The sequence below is a fragment of the Pyxicephalus adspersus genome, chromosome 8 (genome assembly GCF_032062135.1).
Source record: "Pyxicephalus adspersus chromosome 8, UCB_Pads_2.0, whole genome shotgun sequence".
Classification (NCBI taxonomy): domain Eukaryota; kingdom Metazoa; phylum Chordata; class Amphibia; order Anura; family Pyxicephalidae; genus Pyxicephalus; species Pyxicephalus adspersus.
Genome location: NC_092865.1, coordinates 71,663,054 through 71,669,637, shown reverse-complemented (window position 1 = coordinate 71,669,637; position 6,584 = coordinate 71,663,054).

The window sequence follows — 6,584 nt, the reverse complement described above, 5'->3', positions numbered from 1 at the left end:
GCTATACACATATGTTTCAGAGGTGTAGTCGTAAAAAAAGAAGAGAGGGCACAGTAGTATCCATGGCGAATACGCATGCGCATCATTGTTATGTAAACGCCTCATTCCTGGGAAAAGTAAAGGCACGGCGTGCCCGCCCCACTGCTCCCCTGATATGGTTACATATTGCTTACTGCTAAAGAAACTCTGGAGGAACCCTAGGCCACCACAAAATACAGAAAAAGGCCACAATGTATGCTATTCCTTCTCCAGATAAAGCTATTAAGTAGCCAAATTTAAAGTTCAAGAGGGTTCTACAGCAACTTCAGCTGTGGTAGGAAAACTGAGGTGATAGAGGTTGTGGTTACAGCCATGCCCTTGCCCCAGGAGGGACTACAAGGCCCACAATAATAGCGACACAGGCTCCGTGGCCCCCCTGGGCAGGGGTGGACAAAGGGAGGTGCAAAGTGTGACATGAGGGCCCAAGAAGATCCAACAAGGGACCCACAAGTAAGTTAGCGGGTCAGCTCTGTCCAGGGACCCCATTGGTTACCACCGGACATGTCTGTTTCCACAGCACACCTAAGTTGTGACAGTCCCCTGACTAAACTTTAGCTTTGCTAGAACACTGCCTAACCTAAAAAAAAACAGCTGATATCGTTAACCCTGGGCCACACTGCATCGTCTTCCTTTGATTTGTCCCCCAGTGATTGCGCTGACATTCCCCGGCACGTCCCAGTGACATCGGTGTGTGCGGGGATTTCAAATTATTTTGTATTAGATTCAATATGAAATAACTATTGAATACAATACAAAGCAATCATTATATATATACATATATATATATATATATATATATATATGCTAGTTACAGTCATTTTACAAGGTTTCATTATTTTATGCACACTTGTTTTACCAGATTTTTGTGTTTTTAATTTAAAGTTTTTTATTAAATTTATTAAATATAAGATATTTCGGTGAGTTATGCCTACGAATTACAGGCTCACAGTTACATAGTAGGTTAGGTTGAAAAAAGTCTATCAAGTTCAACCACTATGGAAATAAACATATCCCAGATATAAAACCCTATAAGACATAGTGGGTCCAGAGGAAGGCAAAAAAACCCCCGGGTACAATTTGCTTCAACAGAGGAAAAAATTCCTTCCGGATTCCATGAGGCAATCGAATGTTCCCTGGATAATCCATCTTCTTTTTAAAGCAATCTATAGTAGTTGCTGAAACTACTTCCTGAGGGAGCCGATCCCACATTTTCACAGAGCTTACAATGAAGAATCCCTTCCTTATCTGGAGCTTAAACTTCTTTTCCTCCAGATGCAAAGAGTGCCCTCCTGTTCTTTGTAATGATCTAAAAGTGAATAATGGGGAAGAAAGTTCTCTATATGGACCGTTTATATATTCATACAGGGTGATCATATCCCCCCTTATACGTCTCTTCTCAAGGGAGAATAGATTCAGTTCAGCTAATCTCTCCTCATAGCCTGTCTGTGTCTCTATTGGATAGATTCCTATCCCTGTCTGTGTCTCTATTGGATAGATTCCTATCGCTGTCTCTATTGGATAGAAAGTTTGGGAAATCTCCAATGAATACACAAATGAAAGCAGTGGCACTTCCAGTCTTTAGTTTAGCTACTTTCTCCCATTTTCTGATCCAGTACAAATTTGTCCCCAAAGTTGGCAGAGACTGCAATAAAAACCTACAGAGGTTCGAACCTTTCGGCCAGTCTGTGTAGTGCCCTATAAATTGCAGGCGCATTTAGTGATGGGGACAGAGACACGATAACCGCTGTACTGGCCAATCAAGCTGGGCGTACTAACATCATCTTGGGTAACAATCTAGCTTGTGGAAGTAGTACCCCAGCATTGTTCATCAATCAGCCCTGAAGGATGTAGGAGCAACCTGCAGGGATGACCACTGTACTGTACTCACCTATGGAGGAGAGCACAGTGGGGTGGCACTTGCTCATCACTCCTTTCCACTCGAATATCGGACAAGAACTATTACTTGTGTGTACGTAGCCTTGGTCTAAGTGTGCAGTTGTGGGATTTAGATGGGGAAGATAGTTCAATGATAGACGTGCAGGGAGGCTTTCTGGACGAGGGGGAGGGGGGGGAGGGTAAGCAACAAAGGTATGAAGAGGCAAAGGTATGAAACTAAGAAAGCTATTTCTGAGGGAGCTTGTTGATTTTATGTATTTATTTATTTTGTAACGTGTTTAGTTCGAGTAAATAAAAATTATATAAAAACAATCCTTACCAATGGTAATTTTCCTTTCCTGACATGTCAGCCTACAAATAGGTTAATCCCCTTGCTCCTCCTACTCCCAGGATTTTACCTCAATAGATTAGAGGTAACCCCGGCACCTAGCGTTCTGTAACTAGTCATCCCGAATAAGAAAGGTGGAGTCCCATGCTGATATGGAGCATGTCAGGAAAGGAAAATTACGGTAGGTGAGTATTCAATTTTTCGTTTTCCTGACATGCCTGGCATGACATGACATCTCAGCCTACAAAAGGCAATTAACTAGATCAGGACAGGGTGGGATGCTCCAAAATATTTAATCATGTAGTGTGACAGTAGACACAAAGTTTCCAAAGTTATTTGTGGTCAACGCTTCTTGTTCTACCAGTAATGTGACATAAAGATGTAGATGGAGGACCATGTTGCTGCCTTACCGCTGGTATTCAGGGACACTTGTCCTGCTGCTGCCCAGGACATTGAGATAATGCAAGTGAAATGAGTCGTAACCCCTACAGGGATCTGCATGCCTTTAACTCTGTATGCCACAGAAATGGTTTTAACAAGAGTCTGCTAGACTCTTTCTTCCCTTTTTTCATGCCAGAGGGGACAATAAAGAAATGTTCTGATCTGCATATAGAACATGAGGCTTCCAAATATGCATGTAGGGAACTGCCCACGTCAAGATCACTGACCCGTTGCTCGTGTAAAAGGTAGGAAGAACAATTTCTTGGTTCGAGTAAGTTGGAGAGGTTAAGCATGGGTATCAGTACTGTCTGGGAAGGTGATGAAGGGTTCTTTAGCCCTTATAGACTCTATTTTTTACTCTTTTGACTGAGGTGATCACCACAAGAAAGGTTGTCTTCTGTGATGGTCGGCCTAGGGAAACATTTCCGATTGTTTGACCTTTTGAGACGCAAGGAAGTGAAGTACAAGAGGTAGATCCTATTTAGAGTTTGGTCTTCTAAAAGCTTTAATTTTGGCAACTGCCAATTGTATCACTAACGGATTCAGGACCCAATGGAGGCCTGTGATTACTGAGATGGCAGAGACTTGACCTTTTAGAGTGTTAACACTGAGCCTCATTTCTAGGCCTTTCTGAAGGAGTTCCAGGACAAGCTGCACTTGCAGCTGGGTTGATTGTGAGTTAGGCAGGGGTCATGAATATTTGAAACTGTTGCCACACTTTGTTGTAAGCAGAATTGGTACAGGACTTTCTTGCTTTCATGAGCGTCTGGAGCAAATACTCAGAGCATCCAAGGCTTATTAGCCTTTTCCCTTTCAATATATATTTTGGTTTAGACCCTTTTTAGGACTATAATAATTTTGACTGCATCCCAATTTAGAGTATATACACACAATAAGGTTTCCTTACGGATAACCAAACCAAATAACAACACTTTGAGGGTCAAAAATAAACAGATTCCTTCAAATATTTAAAATATAAAAAACAAATACAGCTTTATTACAAATCACTTAATAAAAATACAGCTCAGGTTATAAAAAAAAAAGGTATAACACTGATATAGATTTCCTTGTAGAAAACTCTCTAGGAATGAGGTAATCCAAACTTCTACGCGTTTCACAGACATTCAGTCTGCTTCCTCAGGAAGAGGAGGTATCTGTATGCTGAGTGCTGGTAATCACCTAAATGCTCTTCTCTAAGTTATTAGTTAGGGCACAGCAGGAGTAGGGTGAGAGGCAGGTAAGTATCCCCATATTGCAGCCAAACAGAGGGGAGGAGAAGGTTTTCATATAATAAGCAACTCTTAACGGGAAGAAAAAGAGCTTAAGATCCGTTGCCTGTGTAGTACTTCAGCTAAATTTGTGTGGAGAGAAAGCTATACTCACATTTTGTTCCTTTCTATACCCAAACCATCAGGTATATTTTCCTTGGGTTTGGGTGGAAGAGAAGCTTGTGAGAGGAGATCTCTGCAGTTGGAGAGGGGTCCGTATGCTCATTTGGCGTAAGAGGGGATACCACAAACGTTTTTGCCAGTTGTAAATAAATGGTAATACCAAAATCGACTTCTCTAGAAGACGCTTTAGGAACTTGGATGGTGGATCAGCGTCCCCGGGGGAAGTACATAGACTTACTGGAACAGCCATTCCATTAACAGCGCATCTAACCCCCAGGCTTGATGGCAAAGGAACCTGGAAATAAGGTTCTTCAGCTTGTGATTTGTCAGTGAGGCAAATAGGTCCACTTGGGGGAGAAAGGCCCACTTGACCACCGTTTTGAACGCCTTCCGGTGTAGGGACCATTCGTTGTTGTCGATTGCTGTTCTCGGCAGGATATCCTCATGCTTGTTCATTTTGCCTGGAAAATATATTGCAGAAAAGGTCCGGTTTTCTTGTGCCCAATTTATATTTATCTATATCTCTCAGCAGGAGTCTGCCTGTTTGATTCTTAACAGAGGCCACGGCTGTGACATTGTTCATCTTCAATAGATGATTGCTTCGGGTCAGATCTTGAAAGGCTACGAGGCCTTGATATGCTGCTTGCAGTTCTAGCATGTTCAAAACTGTGCCTGCCGGGTTGCTCCAAGGCACTTGCACAATCTGGTCTTGACAGAGTGCACCCCATGTATCTTTTCTGGCATGAGGTGAGACTTACCCATTTCATGGAGAGAACATTCGGAGCATGGGGAGTGACATTTTAAGGTGCTCTGTCTAACTACCATAGTAGGCTGGATTTCATTTCTTGAGTGAATGATATATAATCGTTCAGATTTTTTGAGTTCCATTGTTCTAGGAAGCCTATTTAAAAAAGGCACTTTCTCTATCCATTTTGTCATTGGGATGGTAGATGGCCATTGTCCTCACTGTTTTGATGCAATGTTCGTGAACCTGGAACATCGTTTCTGTGACCATTCAAATTTTTCTGCTCTGGTAAAGGGACCGTGTTGACAACCATGTCCATTTGTGTTCTGAGGTAGACCTATGTCTGGGCCCTTCAGTTGTTGTTGGATGATTTGTCTGTGCTGTAAGAAGGAGTTTGTCCAGTGATAATAATAGAATATCGTCTAAGAAGTGGTATATTTATGGTATATGGTATATATGACACAGGAAGGCTATTACCTCCAGGAGGATCTTGGAGAAGACCCTGGAGGGATTGTCAAGCCAATGGGGAGACACACAAAGCTGGTTAAATTACTTGTATAATCGTCTGCATTTGTTTGCAATTCTTTCTGTCCAAACCTGCTAAGCCTGACTGCTACTAGTGGGGTCCAGACAGGCGAAAACCTAAAAGGATTTAGGATTTACTGAGCTGGAAGGGGTACGGTTTTTTACTCTGGCAGATGAGCTTTTGCCATCACATTTCAGCTTGTCCACTGGGGCCCTTCTGAATGTACTTATTGTTTGTTTTTTTTGGTGTTTATCTTGGGGGATAAAGGCTAATCTGCCCATAATAGCCTTGGTTATTGCTAGGTCATGCTTGTCTTCAAAGAGGCTTTGCTCCTCGTGCAGAATTTTGCACTATCCAGGTGGGATCTGCCACCCAGAGTTTCAACCACAGAGGTCTAACTGGTGACCGATCGGAGCATTAATCTGGTGACTTCTTTGACTGTATCAACAGTGGCTTCTGCTAAGAAGCTTGCAGACAGTTTAATGTTTCCGATAGCAAACAACACCTCAGGTTTACTGGGGATATTAGAGATTGCCATGTCAACCATTTCTGACCATGCTTCTAGGGATTTTGAGGCAGTTAGTGCTATGGCCGGTTTACAAAGCCATGCCAGCAGTAGTGTAGGTCTTTTAAAGATCTATATCTATACTATCAATTACATCTTGAAAGGAGACAGCGTTTTCCAGTCGTAGAGTTATGTGCCTTGCTAGCCTTATTAGGGCCGCATTGACCGAAGGAACCTATTTTCTCTTTATTAAAGCTGTATAGTTTGGGGAAACTGTTACTTAGGAAGGCCTTCCTTTCTGATTTATTCCATTTCATGGACCGAAAGGTTTCCAGATCTTTGGTCAGCCTTCTGAAGAATTTCTTTTTCTTTGGGGGTTTTGGGTTCCCTCTTCCCAAGCCTGTTTAATTGACCTTCTTGTTGGACTATGAGAAATCAGTCCTATGGTTTCTTTATCTTCTAGAATAGAGCTATATGAAGATTCTGAATGGGAGCTTTCCTTACATAATAGATCGGATTGAGCCAGAGGAAGGTTATAACACCTGGAGCTCAGGGGGGTACTTTAAGTGAGTGTTTCTTGTACTACTTTTCTCATCATTCCCATGATTTCTGAATTATCTGTTTTTTTACCCCTTTGCAAGTAAGCAACTCTCACAAAAAATATGTTCTGGGCATATTTTCTAGGCCCAGCAGCCCTGCTAAGGGGGCTGAAT